The 14,647-nt window shown below is 44.0% G+C and overlaps 1 long non-coding RNA gene across 1 annotated transcript in view; it reads right to left on the reverse strand.

Annotated features, from left to right (window-relative positions):
* The window catches only part of LOC142070826 (uncharacterized), a 71,281-nt gene extending 70,434 nt beyond the window's left edge, over positions 1-847 (reverse strand). The window contains exon 1 of the long non-coding RNA XR_012666749.1: positions 786-847. This is a non-coding gene — a long non-coding RNA (uncharacterized LOC142070826). The remainder of the gene's footprint in view (positions 1-785) is intronic.
* Between the last annotated feature and the right edge of the window lie 13,800 nt (positions 848-14,647).

A 14,647-nucleotide genomic window follows, 5' to 3' on the forward strand; every position in this document is an offset into this window, starting at 1 on the left:
GGTGGTCATTTTCTGACTCATTAAGGGGCAGATCTTGCACCCATTGAAATCCACAGCCAAACAGAAGCCCTTAAGACCTAATAATTGAAAAGATGACTATTAAGTACAGTACCCTTTTGAAAGAAACAATCTTTGTAAAGACACTGCCCAATGTTGAATAACCAGGAAAGCATTGAAGAGAAAGATGTTCCTCTTCCCTCCCAGCATTCCTTGATAGCATGTGTCAAGGTTCCTTCCCCACTCTGAACTCTAGGGTACAGATGTGGGGACCTGCATGAAAACCCCCTAAGCTTATTTTTACCAGCTTAGGTTAAAACTTCCCCAAGGTACAAACTATTTTACCTTTTGCCCTTGGACTTTTTTACTGCCACCACCAAGCGTCTAACAAATTATATAATTGGGAAAGAGCCCGCTTGGAAACGTCTTTCCCCCCAAAATCCTCCCCAAACCCTACACCCCCTTTCCTGGGGAAGGTTTGATTAAAAATCCTCACCAATTTGCATAGGTGAACACAGACCCAAACCCTTGGATCTTAAGAACAATTAAAAAAAGCAATCTGGCTCTTAAAAGAAGAATTTTAATAGAAGAAAAAGTAAAAGAATCACCTCTGTAAAATCAGGATGGTAAATACCTTACAGGGTAATCAGATTCAAAACATAAGGTTTTGCCTAGAAAGATTCTCTAAGTTACAAAAAGACAGGAATACATATTCCATTCAGCACAGCTTATTTTCTCAGCCATTTAAACAAAACAGAATCTAACACATATCTAGCTAGATTACTTACTAAGTTCTAAGACTCCACTCCTTTCTGTTCCCGGCAAAAGCATCACACAGACAGAGAGATCCTTTGTTTCTCCCCCCCCCCAGCTTTGAAAATATCTTGTCTCCTCATTGGTCATTTTGGTCAGGTGCCAGCGAGGTTATCCTAGTTTCTTAACCCTTTACAGGTGAAAGGGTTTTTCCTCTGGCTAGGAGGGATTTTAAAGGTGTTTACCTTTCCCTTTATATTTATGGCAGCATGTATCATTATCTGCTTGTACAGTGGTTTGAGATGTAATTGAAGCAGACGTGCGAAATACAAACTCTCATTTCTGAGAGTTAAATGCCTCATTAAACTAAACAGAATGGTGATAGCTGTCATTGTGTAGGTTATTAGCTACAGCAGGGCTGGCTATACTTGTCACATGGGATCCCAGTTGCCACTTGCCACCATGGCACAGTGCGCAAAATGACTAGGCCCATCATGACAGCTATGTACAATGGAAACATACGTATTGCCATTTACATCATGAAAGCTAGAACTTAGAGATCCTTTACATTCCCTCTGCAGATGCACTGATCTCACTGACAGTTACCAGGTGCACCTATTAAACAACTTCACTTCTTTAAGACAATATTGTGTCTGCACAAATGAAGGATAACTAGCATTAAAGGGAACTTAGAATCCTTCTTACTGATAAACAGTGAGATTGTGGGGGGAGTTTGGGAGTTTTCCATTCAGCAAATTATGAGCATTTGGGGGACTACAGAGTCATTTTACTCTTCCCCCAAAAAAACAGTGAAAGTGGTTTGCTCATTGCCAGCCCTTGGCCATTGTTCATAGCATCAGAGCAAAAAGCGGCTCTATCTATTCTGTTTATATGCTCAGCTTTGATACAATGGCTCAGGGAACACTGCTAACCCTCCCCTCCACCCAAGTTATTCAGTAACTCCTCCTGACAGGTCCAGTTGTAGACTCTGTAAATAATTTGTGTTTCTTATTTGAAAAAAGATAAAGGTGTTCAATAAACATAGAATATCAGGTGTTGAAGGGGACCTCAGGAGGTCATCTAGTCCAACCCCTTGCTCAAAGCAAGACCAACCCCCAATATTTGCCTAGATCCCTGAGTGGGCCCCTCAAGAATTGAACTTACAATCCTGGGTTTAGCAGACCAATGCTCAAACCACTGAGCTATCCCTTCCCCCACTTTGTGTATCTTCTAAATAGAGACAGACAGGGACTGAAATACTACCCACCTGCTCATGTGTCCACCTTTACAAAGAAAATATCTATAGAGTGACAGGTACCAAGTGAATTAACTTAGTAGGAATGTGTAGCACCTGAGTATCAATGTGCCAGTGTTTTGTATAACCACCCAGAAAAGTCCTGAACACTTCTATTTTTCATTGCAAACAGAAACTTAGGCCTTACCTACACACACAAAACTTGTACCTGGTTCACTAAAATTGGTTATTAAATTGGAGGGCTTATTTTAATTAAATTTTAAATGATTTTAGTTAAACCAAGACATGCTTTGCATGTAGGGTGGCCCTTAGGCCAAGTTTTCCAACCTTTCAATGAACTTGGCCCACATGAGCCTGAGGTAGTTTATAATTTCAGGTGGGAAATATGCAAAAATATGGTGTTTCCTTGGTTTTGTGTCCAAACCATTTGAAGCCATGTGGCTGTTTTAGCAGATGTTGCTTTGAAGTTTTGGGATTGTTGGAGGCCAGACATCAAAGCAAATTGCAGGGGTGCAAACCCACAAAGCTTTAAAGTGAAAGTGTTTGCAAGACTCCTCAAAAACCCCAGATGCTGAGTTTCAGACAGATCTAATTGTTGTACTTCCAGATGAATCACTTCTGAAAAGTGTGTAGCCCTTCCTTTCTTTCCCTCCAGTGTAGAGAGAGATACAGGTTGTTGAGAAAAATCTAACTAGAGCTCAGTCTCTTACCTCACTGCTCCCCATACACAAAAATCAGAGGTTTATAAAAATTACATTTGTGTGGAGTTTTCCCCCCGCTGTGTGTTAACTCAGCATTAATGTGTCTGTACACAGCCCAGCACAAAGAAATTGCTGTTCTGTGGTATGATTACTCAGCAGTTAGCACTGTATATGATGCAGAGATTTTCCACATCATTTTTATGCAGTTCATCATTGCAACTTGCTGCCCCAATTGCTAGATCAGCAGATGTGTTTCTTAAAAGAAAGTCTCACCCATTTTGCACAGGGCAGAACCTGAAAGTTCACAGTGTGAGCAGCATTTTGCAACAGCTATAAACTGTGAATTGCACTGAACATTAGCTCACTAAAATAGCATCAGGGCCTCCCCTCAGCTGATATAGATCAGCATAGCCACTTGCTGATTTATACCAGTTGATGGTCTGGCCCATTGTTTTTGTTATTCCTAGCAAGATGGTCACTGCCAACAGCAGACTTAGAAATGCCAACTGTAATTCTAAAAAAAATTTTCAAAGACATCACAGCTAATACGAGGGATAATGTTTCTCATGCTGTGAATGATCAATATGTGGTTTGGCTGAATGTAAACAAGAGAAAACTGAGTTTTGCACATTGTTCTCTTGTATTTAGGCAGAGTGGGGGACAAGGATTCATTCAAGAGAAAAATAAAACAAGCTTAAAAAAGCATTATTCTAGGTTCAGACCCCTTTATTTAAAAAAAAAAAAAAAAAAAAAAAAAGTACCTTGGTGTTTCAGAGTAATGGTCCAGATCTCTGCAACAATTGTAGTGGAACACAGTGGTATTTATTTAAAGCTTGATTGTAATCCCCTTTGTTACATTGGATAGTTCCTTACACCATGAGTATTCCCACTGAAGTCAATGTAACTACATGCAGAGTACATTACTTCTCAAGGTACAAAGATAGTCTAGCCGTTCTTTATTTAGCTAATCATCACCAGGGATCTGCAGAGCCTTTTCTAGTTGTTTTCAGAATGAAACATTTTAACAATCTAACAATGAGAGTGAGGGGAGATAGTTTAAAAAAAAGCCCCCATTTAAAATAATCCACATAATGAGGAAGTTGCAATATCACTGTTTCATGCATGAACATGTGTTTAGGGCAAGCTGCTTCTCTGAGCAAGGATCCACATGCAAACCTCTCCACCAGAGTGGAGTGCTTCACATGTGTAACAGTACAGGATAACTGCATCTGTGTTCCTCCTCTGCTCCAGGAGTGTCCAGCTAAGTCTCAGGCCTCCAGCTGTTCCTTGTCTCTGGGCAGTGTTGCCGGCACCCAGTGCCGAGAGGCTGAACAACAGCTTGAGTTGGTTCGCTACCCGGTGTGCTACACCCAATAATCACAACGGGGTGGAGAAGCAGAAAAGTTTATTTGAAGCTTCAAAAAGGTACAGGGAGATTTGAATCTCAAATCCTGTACCCAGAGCAGGAAGTTACACAGGCTTTTATACATCCTTTTTCCCAGGATGTATAAATAGCCTTTATATCCAATAGCAAGCTGCCCTAAGTATCCATATAGCCAGCCAATCCAGTTCCCAGCTAGTTCCCTGGTTCTCTGTTATCATTTGTTAAACTATACATAAAGCTGCTTTATTCAGCATTGTTCTTCCATATCTCCCCTGTGTGGCCTTGCTTAGTTTAAGGCAGTCTAACTCTGCAACATATTGTTGCAGATTCTCAGCATAACCGCTGTGTGTGCCTCCAGGCGGGGGGGCCAAGGACACTTGGGCCTAGTATGCAGAGCTGCTGCGAGTGCCTCCAGGCGGGGGGGGGGACGGGGCCAAGGACACCTGGGCCTACTGCGAGGGGGTTTCATTGACACTCGTGGGAGTTACCTAATGGCCATGCCCCAGTGTCCCCAACAGCAGGGACCCGCATACCATTCCCTTCTGACCAGGGTTTTAAGGTTGCACAACCCTCTGCCATGCAGTGTGCCTGTGCTGTGCTTTCTCTCCAAGGGCTATGACCACTGTATGCCAATAGTTGTAAGTTACCACACAGCTCTTCCAAAGCAAGCGCGTGTAGAGACAAAAGCATACAGAGAAAATATATAAAAACAATAAAAAGGTCCTATATACTTAAAGATATCAGAAATAGCCCATCAGTCCTATGGGGCCCAGGTAGGCCAAAATCTTTCTGTACCTTAAATAAGGATGAGGGTGCCCGGTTTGCTAAACCCAACTCTCTTTAAACTTTTATACCAAAACACTTACTTTGTCTCCTAGTCTCTTGAAAACAGGTAAATGTTCCCTCCCTTTATTCCACAGGAGGATAAGCTTCAAAGCCAGCCTTGGGATTTTGACTTAATTACCCCCTAGTGATTCCAGGAACACACAAATACACATCACCTGTATCAGTCCAAAGGGTTATGAATACTGTACAGGTCACACCATCTGGCCCATCTCAATATAATTTTTTTTTGATGTTTCCATGCTTTGAACATAGATTGGAATATGGTCCCCTACTGCAGGAGGTTGTAATACCTGTCACAGCCTGCTCTTCCCTCCAGATATAAGCACTGAGCAATTGAGGAAAGTGCTGCCTGGCATGCATAAAGCTGTGCGCACTTCAGGAAGAGGAGAGAGAATAATCTCAAAGAGTTGGAGGGAGCTGACAGGAGCTGGACCGTGGGAAGGAAAGGCAAGCAAATAGATTTTGTAGTACTGAAGCAAGGGAAAACTGGCACATACGTAGGGAGTTTGAGAGAAAAGAGTGGCATTGCTGTCACCTAATTAGGTGGGTGAAATTAGAGAGTGTCTGATGAGGAGATTTCACTGAGGACAGGGAAGGCAGGAAGCCCTTGGTCTTCCCCACCTTAAGCCCTCACCCCAGCTTCCTTTCTCAATCACCGTGGACAACAGCACCATCCTGCCTGTCACTCAGGCCCATAACCTCGGCCTCATCTTCGACTCAGATCTCTCTCTAGGTCCTCAGGCCCAGGCTATGTCTAAATCTTGCCTATTCCTTCTGCATAACATCTCTAAGATACAGCCTTTCTGAACCTTCCAGGCTCTCTTCTCAGTTACTTCAACAGCCTTGTCTCTGTCTGTGACAAAACGCAAGCTTGCCCTGCTCATGCCCATTCAGAATGCTGCTACTGAGATCATTCTCCCAGCCCATCTCTTTGACCATGTCCCTCCTCCCTTCGCAGCCCTCCACTGGCTTCCCCTTCTCTATTGCATTAAATGTAAGCTGCTTGTCTTCACTTTCCAAGCCCTTCATGGCTTTCTCCCCACCACATATCATCCCTCAATCGGTAATGAGATGCCAGTCTCCAGCACCCATTTCTCACATTTTCAAACAAGCATCTTTGTGCTTTCTCCAATGCTCACCCTCACACTTGGGAGAGCTCCCCATAAACATCCACAAAACTCCTTCAGACCCCTTCTTTCCATGTTGCCTGCAACAAACTTAACAACTGTTAAGCCACTAGTGTGCTGAAGTGACTACTGCCTATCATGCTGACAACTCTGTCGCAATGTTGCTTCATACTCCCTCTTTGGGGCTATAACTATCTGTTGTCTCCTCTCTTATACTGAGCTTGTAAGCTCTTTGTGACAGGGACTGTCTTTGTTTTGTGTTTGTACAGAGCCTGGCGAAATGGGGTTCTGGTCCATAACTAAGGCTCCTAATGCAATGGTAATACAAGTATTACATCATAATAAACAAGGAGAAAATCAGGAGCCTCTCTGAGAGAAGTGAGCTCCTCTGGACAAATGCTGTTGACAGGGAAAGGCGAGATCCACTGTGCACTGCACCAAACTGTGTATCTGCCCACACACATGCAGGTAATGAACTGCCAAATTTTGTGCAGGTCCATGTGTCAGAAAAAAATCACTGATTGGCTGCCACTGACTGGGGGAACCTAGAGGGGCAATGTTGGAAGGCAGGAACCTATTCCCCAGGCACCTCAAGGGCTTGGAAGGTAACCAAGGCACTGGGGAAATCAGTGAGGACCACAGTTTTGGAGGGAGCTGGAATGCTGAATGGGGGGTTGGTGTAGAAGAGACAGTGTTAGTGGGAAGGAGGGTGCAAACATGGGGCAGCCTGGAGAGGGGAGTCTTGGAGGTAGACAGTGTCTGGGCCCTAGGGAGGAAGGAGTTTGGGGATGGAGGAATCTGGGCCAGGCTCCCCATTTCTGACCCCCATTATGTCCTCTGTTCCTCACTACGCTCCAGCCTGTCCTCCCTATTGGTTCCTTCACCTCCTTAGAAGCAGCCGCTTCCTGTGTCCCATAGGCTGATGTTGAGTTAGAACCAGCAGTGGGGGTGAGGGAGTGGAGAAGCAGAGGTCCCAGCTTCCTAAAGCCAGGCACTGCATTGGCCAGGAGGAGCAACTGCAGCTCCTTGCCCACAGGCCAGCTGAAAGCAGGAGAATGCGAGAAAAGGGCTGCCAATATGTGTCGTGCCACATACAAGGTAACTCTTGGCAGCCCTGGTTGAGAGGCCAGACCTACAGCAACACTGCAGGAATTCAGTGTCAGCTCCTCAGGGCCTTGACTCTCTCTCTCATTTATACATCTGTACAGTACCTAGCTAAATGGTACCCAATCTCCATCGGGCCCTCTGAGTGTTCCAAAATGCAAATTAGTATCATGCCAGCTGTGGGCATCTACTGGCAGCCCTGTCCCTTCTCCCTGTAGAGAGAAATGTACAATAAATTGCATGCAAGTTTTTCTGTTACTTACACACTCGCTCACACTCTCTGTTAGCATCTTTCCACACAATGGAAGGTGCCAGCAGCATTTACCTTCCTCACAAAGCAGCAGATTCATGGAACAGTTTAAAACCCAAGGGGAGATATTCAGATCTCATTTACCTTAGTACAGGTCTGGAGCAACTACTTTTAAAATCAACCAGGGAACAGAATCTGGGTCATTATTTATTACCAAAAAAATATCAGTAGGTGGTTCTGCTTGAATTAAGAGGAGTGATTCCTACTCTGCAAAGAGACATTTCCCTTGGTTCTTGGAACCTGGGCCTCTTCATAAAGAAGACAGGATCTGCAGGGGCTCTGTACAAAATCTATGGAAACCAAACTTTGTGCCTTGTGAGTCTACATCTGTGGAAAGCACACAGGCTGTTTGGCCCAACAGCACTTTGCTGCAGGACCACAGAAGTGGGAAGACAAAGGTGACTTTGCACCTCCTTTGTCACTTTTCAGTCCCACATCCATCTGCCAGCCAGTTTGCCAGCAGATTAAAGCAGCCTCAGGAGTGTTCTAAATTATGCCCTGCTAATCAAGATGGCTAATTATGACCCTAATGAGGATTGCCAAAGCAGAGTGAGGCTCCAACTATGCACCCTTTTCCCTAACCATACCTCAGTGACAAGGGTGGTGTTGGAGGTTACATAGAGCTATTATGTCATCCAACAATTCCCCATACACATGGGAGTGCCCAGATAACTGGCTAAGTGCTAAGACTGCTTCTTTACGAAGCGTGACACTGAATGCAAGTTAAGTTGAACCTGTGGAACTTTATTAAATGCTGTCCATGTGGCTGCATTGCTTCCAGACTACCTTCCCACAGTCCCTGTTTTCTTGGTGTCTCATTAATATCAATCCCTCCAGGGAACAAGGGCCCTCTGACTTTAGATCCACTGATCATGATACACTTTCCCTATTTCACAAACATTTTAATAAAGCATTAAAGCCACATAATTGACACCCAGACCCCCATCCTGTGTCCCTTCAGCCAGAGATTGTTAACACATAGCCATGTTGTAATCTCCTCTTTACCACAGACTCCGCTGGTTACATAGTCTGAGATAGTTTGGTCTCCTCAACAGGCAATTACACCAGCAATGATCTTTCTCTGTCACTTCTCTTCTAGCCTAGCAAACTCTCTCTGTGTGGAGTCTCCTCCCTGTCAGTGGTGTTGGCCTCCAGATGGTTCTCCATCTCTCCATTCTATGGTGATCTCTCTAGTCTCTCCCTGAGTGTTGTGTGAACATGCTCATATCTCCTGCTCCTTTAGATCACTTGCCCCTCTTGTGTAATCACCTTGTATGACATAAGTGCCATTTCATGACTCCTTTAGTGCACTTCTTTTTGTGTCTCTCTAATTGCTGGATTCTCACAGGAGTACCTGTCTCCAGAGCCAGGAGGTCCTTGGCTAACCTGTGGTACTCTAGTGCCTGCTTTCTCTGATTCATGGCCATCTCCTCTTGGTGATGTCTCCATCCTTCAGTTTGCAGCAGGTCTGCCCTCATTAGTAGTAAGATTTTGAGCCTTCGACCCATCAGGGCCTATGCTGGACTGCTTTGGCCCCCCCTGTTATGAGGTGTTCCAGTTTTCCAAAAATGCTAAGAAGGGATCTGAACCAGAAGAAACATCCTTAGAATCATAGACTATTAGGGTTAGAAGAGACCTCAGGAGGTCATCTAGTCCAATCCTCTGCTCAAAGCAGGACCAACACCAACTAAATCATTCCAGCCAGGGCTTTGTCAAGCCAGGCTTTAAAAACCTCTAAGAATGGAGATTCTACCACTTCCCTAGGTAACCCATTCCAGTGCTTCCTCCTCATGAAATAGTTTTTCCTAATATCCAACCTAGACCTCCCACACTGCAACTTGAGACCATTGCTTCTTGTTCTGTCATCTGCCACCACTGAGAACAGCCTAGCTCCCTCCTCTTCGGACCCCCCCTTCAGTTAGTTGAAGGCTGCTATCAAATCCCCCCCTCACTCTTCTTTTCTGTAGACTAAATAACCACAGGTCCCTCAGCCTCTCCTCATAAGTCACATGTCCCAGCCCCCTAATCATTTTTGTTGCCTTCTGCTGGACTCTCCAATTTGTCCACATCCTTTCTGTAGCCGGGGGGCCCAAAACTGGACGCAATACTCCAGATGTGGCCTCACCAGTGCCGAATAGAGGGGAATAATCACTTCCCTTGATCTGCTGGCAATGCTCCTACTAATGCAGCCCAAGATGCCGTTAGCCTTCTTGGCAATGAGGGCACACTGCTGACTCATATCCAGCTTCTCGTCCACTGTAATCCCCAGGTCCTTTTCTGCAGAGCTGCTGCTTAGCCAGTCAGTCCCCAGCCTGTAGCGGTGCATGGGATTCTTCCAGCTTAAGAGCAGGACTTGCACTTCTCCTTGTTGAACCGCATCAGATGTCTTTCAGTCCAATCCTCCAATTTGTCTTGGTCACTCTGGACCCTATCCCTACCCTCCAGCATATCTACCTCTCCCCTCAGTTTAGTGTCATCAGCGAACTTGCTGAGGGTGCAATTAATCCCATCATCCAGATCATTGATAAAGATGTTGAACAAAACCAGCCCCAGGACTGACTCCTGGGGCACTCCGCCTGATACTAGCTGCCTACTAGACATTGAGCCGTTGATCACTACCCGTTGAGCCCAACAATCTAGCCAGCTTTCTATCCACTTTATAGTCCATTCATCCAATCCACACTTTAACTTGCTGGCAAGAATACTGTGGGAGACCATATCAAAAGCTTTGCTAAAGTCAAGATATATCACATCCACTGCTTTCCGCACATCCACAGAGCCAGTTATCTCATCATAGAAGGCAATCAGGTTGGTCAGGCATGACTTGCCCTTGGTGAATCCATGTTGACTGTTCCTGATCACCTTCCTCTCCTCCAAGTGCTTCAAAATGGATTCCCTTGAGGACCTGCTCCATGATTTTGCCGGAGACTGAAGTGAGGCTGACGGGTCTGTAGTTCCCCAGGTTCTCTTTCTTCCCTTTTTTAAATATGGGTACAATATTTGCCTTTTTCCAATTGTCCAGGATCTTTGTGTCAGTATCTTAGCTTTTTTCAAAGCTGATTCATTTTACCATTACTCTGGATACTCTAGGGAGGAGGTGTGGTGCTCAAATTCCCATTTGCATGCAAATTCTTCTGAGGCAAAATGGAGTCTGTTGTCAGTGAATACAGTGTCTGGAATTCCATATCTTGCAAAATGGGCCTTCAGTTTTCTAGTCCCTGACTTGCTTCTTGTATCAAGCAGGTTATCAACATCCCCAAAAAACTTTTCCTCTGGTCAGGTGGGCAGCTCGTGTGATAGTTAACACATGACCAGCAGATGTCAGTCTCTTCTGTGAACATTGATAGCTGTGTATTCATTCCTGGCCAGTAAACACATTCTTGAGCCCATGTAAGATTGCTTTCAATGCCCAGATGTGAGGCATTTATTTATTTCGATGACATCCTTATGTAATGAGGTGGGGACAACAGCTTTCTGTCCTCAAGATATGATTACATGCTGTACACTCAGCTCCTCTTTAATTTGAAAATATGGATCTGCTCCTACTGCTACTTGGCTTTTGTCTTCTGGCAACCCTGCTGTTGCTTCCTTGACTGCCTGTAGTTGAATGGCCTATTTTTTTTTTTTTAAGCCTCTTAGATTTCCAACAATTTTGCAGTTGAAACTGGGAGCAAGTCCAGCATGTTAATAGATTAAATGTCTTGATTGCCTTCCTCCAACTCACAGATGCTGACTATATATGCCCTGCTCATGGTGTCAGCTAACACCAGTAATCATCCTATGCAATATCTGATTTATACCTAGTAGTGTGGGAGGCTGATCAACATGTGCTGCAATCTCTTTGCAGCACTATGAAAGGGCCTTGAAATTGTTGAGTCTTGGGGTTTGTGGTCTGATTTAACTATTAGTGGGTGGCCAGAGGTGTACTGATGGAATTGCTTCATTCCAAATACCACAGCCAGCTCTTTTTCCATTTGGGCTTACCCCTGTTCAGTCTCTGACAGGGCATAAGCGATCGACTGCCACTGCAAAAGAGCTACACCCAGTCCTTTCTCTGATGTATCATACCAGAGCATCAGTTACTGTCCTGGTTGGTATCATCTGTTACAGCATGCCCAATGTTTTCTTTGGGGACCTGGCCAGTCCCACTCAACTGCCTGCCTTCTGAACTCGCATATGTGTTCCACTACAGCAGCCAGGTGTGGACAGAACTTGGACAGAAAATTTATCATTCTTTGAATTGCTATTACCCTTTCACATCTACTGGAGCTACCAGTTCTGACTGCTTTGATCTTGGACTCTGCGTTCAGTCCCTCTACTGTGAGCTGACATCCCATGTACGTTACCTCGTGCTGTTTGAGCTGTGCTTTTTCCGAGTTGAGTTTTTTATGTTCTTGTCCCTGTATTGCTGAAGAAAAGCTTGTCATTTTCTGTCATGGTCTCATTCAACTTTTTTAACACTGCTCCATTCACCAACAATAAGGATATCATGTGTGAGTATTTTCACCTGAGGCAGTCCTTCCAGCACTCTGATGAATCTTCTCTGAAACACCTCTGGTTCTGGGCTTATGCACATTGGCTTGCACAGCCTTCTGCAGTGACCAGTGTTGCAAAGGTTGTCAGCATGCTGGACTCTTTATCCAGGCTTTATCCAGTGCCACAACCAATTCCTCACATCACAGACTAGATAGTAACATCTTTTCAATACCCAGTTCAGTGGCTTTGGGTCTGTGCAGATACATAATTTGCCTGATGGCTTCTTTACCACCACCATGCTGCTTACCCAGGCTGTTCTGGCCTCAGTGGGTGCAGATATCCCTGCCTTGCAGACTTTTGAGCCACCTAAATGCTGGATTACATAGTGCCACTGCAATTTTCCTTCATGGTAAGCACACAGGTTCCACTGCCTTCCCCCCCCGCCCCCTTTTTTTTTTTTTTTTTTTGGAGCAATAGTTCCCCAAGGCTGCTAGGACAGCTGTGTGGCTTTAAGCAATGATGAGCTTCAGATTAGCATAGACCTCTCTTCCTTGTTCCCCAATGAAGTAAAAGAGGAGTGTTACTTTCCTGTTGCTGTCCTCCTGCATGGCTAGGTCTGTACACAGCTCTAACTCCTCCTTCTAAGTTTGTGCCTGCAAAATCCAGGCCCTGGGGAGTTTCAGACTGAGTTCCATAGCTCATGTTGCCAGGTGCTGCACTGCAAAGAACTCACCCACTGCCACCAGGCATCATTCACAAAGAAGGAAGCTGAATGCAGATTAAATTGAACACGCAGAACATTATTAAACCCCGTGGACTGTTCTGTCCATGTGGCTTGAGCTGCTTCCAGTCTAATTCCCTATCTTCTCTGTTATCCTGCTATCTCATCAATAACAGGAAAGATGGGCTCTCTGACTCCAGTTCCACTGATATTACAAGGCCTTGATTTTTAAAGATATATGGGTGCCTAATTGTCTTGATATCCTACATCCCATTTTCAAAACGATTTGGGCCCCAGATCCTCAAAGGTAACTAGCTTCTATTTATTTCAGCTGATCAGTTGGCAGTGATCATTGTGTGCAAAAATGACACCTCCCATCCGCCACATATTTTCATGAGAAACATCATTGTAATTTCATTTCTGGCATTTCATGGTGCAGAAAGTTTACTTTTTGTCAAAGTGGCATGCGTTGCATCATATGCAGTGTCATTGTAACAATGTGTGTCACACTGATCTGTTTGAATAGATGAATTCTCCTGTGAGCATGACAGTTGTCTGAATTAAATCTCAAATAAGGTCAACTCCTTTAATCAGTGTACAAAATTTAAGTGGCTTCATTACACAAAACTTTCAGATTTTACCATGAAAACGGTCAATTTTAGACAATTTAAGCCCTCCATTGGAACACCTGTTGGTAGGCTTCAAATTTGGATCCTAATGCTTGCAATTAACTGCAGGTGTGAGTATATCCCTGCATCCCTATTGACCCTCACTGGGGCTATGCAGACAGCAGTTCTGCTCCTATGTAGCAGTCATTTCTCTTTCTCAAGGTAGCTACATCTCTGCACCAGGAGTCCTCCTTTGTAGCATCCCACAAGATTCAATTTTTACCCTTCTCTTTTTCTCTACATACATTCTACATCTTCAACCTAAATCATTGCTTTTTCACTAATACCCAGCTATCTATGATGGCTTTCATGATTCTTCCCTGTCTGTTCTCTGCTTGCCTTGACTGAGTAAATTTGGGGCTTCTCCAAAATTTCCTCTTGGGAAAGAGGAATAGCACATTCTCTCTCCTCAGGTCAAACCTTTCAGTTACCTTCACTTGTCCTATGTTTGGAGTCATCCATGTATGACACTCACTGCCTTAATTCCAGTTTTGCTGAAATCAGAATGCAGCCTTTAATTTCTCATCTTAACTGTTGTAATTTCTTCATCTAAGGCTTCACCAAATCCTAGTCCTCTCAGAGTGGCAGCATGTGCAGAATGTTGCTTGCCGTGTCAAATTACTTCATTGGTTTCTCATTCATTTCCCAGATTGCCCTAATGTTTTTTTAAAAACTCTCCATGAAATTGTTACAGCATCCGACAGACCTTTTTTTCCCTTAGCTCCTCCATGCATTCATGTAGTGGTCTCTTCTCTCTATCTCCAAGCAATCGTACCACTGTTGGTGAAAGACTATTTTCTCCTGCATCTTCTACGGTCTGGAACCTTTTTACTGTGCCTCTCTGCTTCATTAATGATCAATTTCATTAAATTCCCAAACACTTCTCTTTTCTCTCCTTTCAATGCATGTTAATTTCCCTCCCATTATTTGTCACAGAACCATCACTGTACCTTTTACTTTAACTAAAGATGTTTTGGGAAGACAATATCAAAATTCCACCTGAGGATCTGGTCCAATATGTATTGTACAGGTAAGCTATGACAAAATGTAGCAGTTGGAGTGGGGTAAAGTTCAAATCTAGAGTACTAGATACAGCTTCACTGCTCAAATAATACAGCCATCCTACAACTCATGCCTATAAAAATAGTATATATCACTTTCTTCCCTTTTTATTATGAATTTTCTCCCCTCAGTGTGTGCGTGCATATGTATCCTTAATTTTTCCCATTAATTTCAGATTTATACAATTTTCAGTGTTCATAAAAAGATTATGAAAAGTCTTGAATAAGCTCTGAAATCTGCTAT

Source organism: Caretta caretta, chromosome 2 (assembly GCF_965140235.1).
Source record: "Caretta caretta isolate rCarCar2 chromosome 2, rCarCar1.hap1, whole genome shotgun sequence".
Classification (NCBI taxonomy): Eukaryota; Metazoa; Chordata; order Testudines; family Cheloniidae; genus Caretta; species Caretta caretta.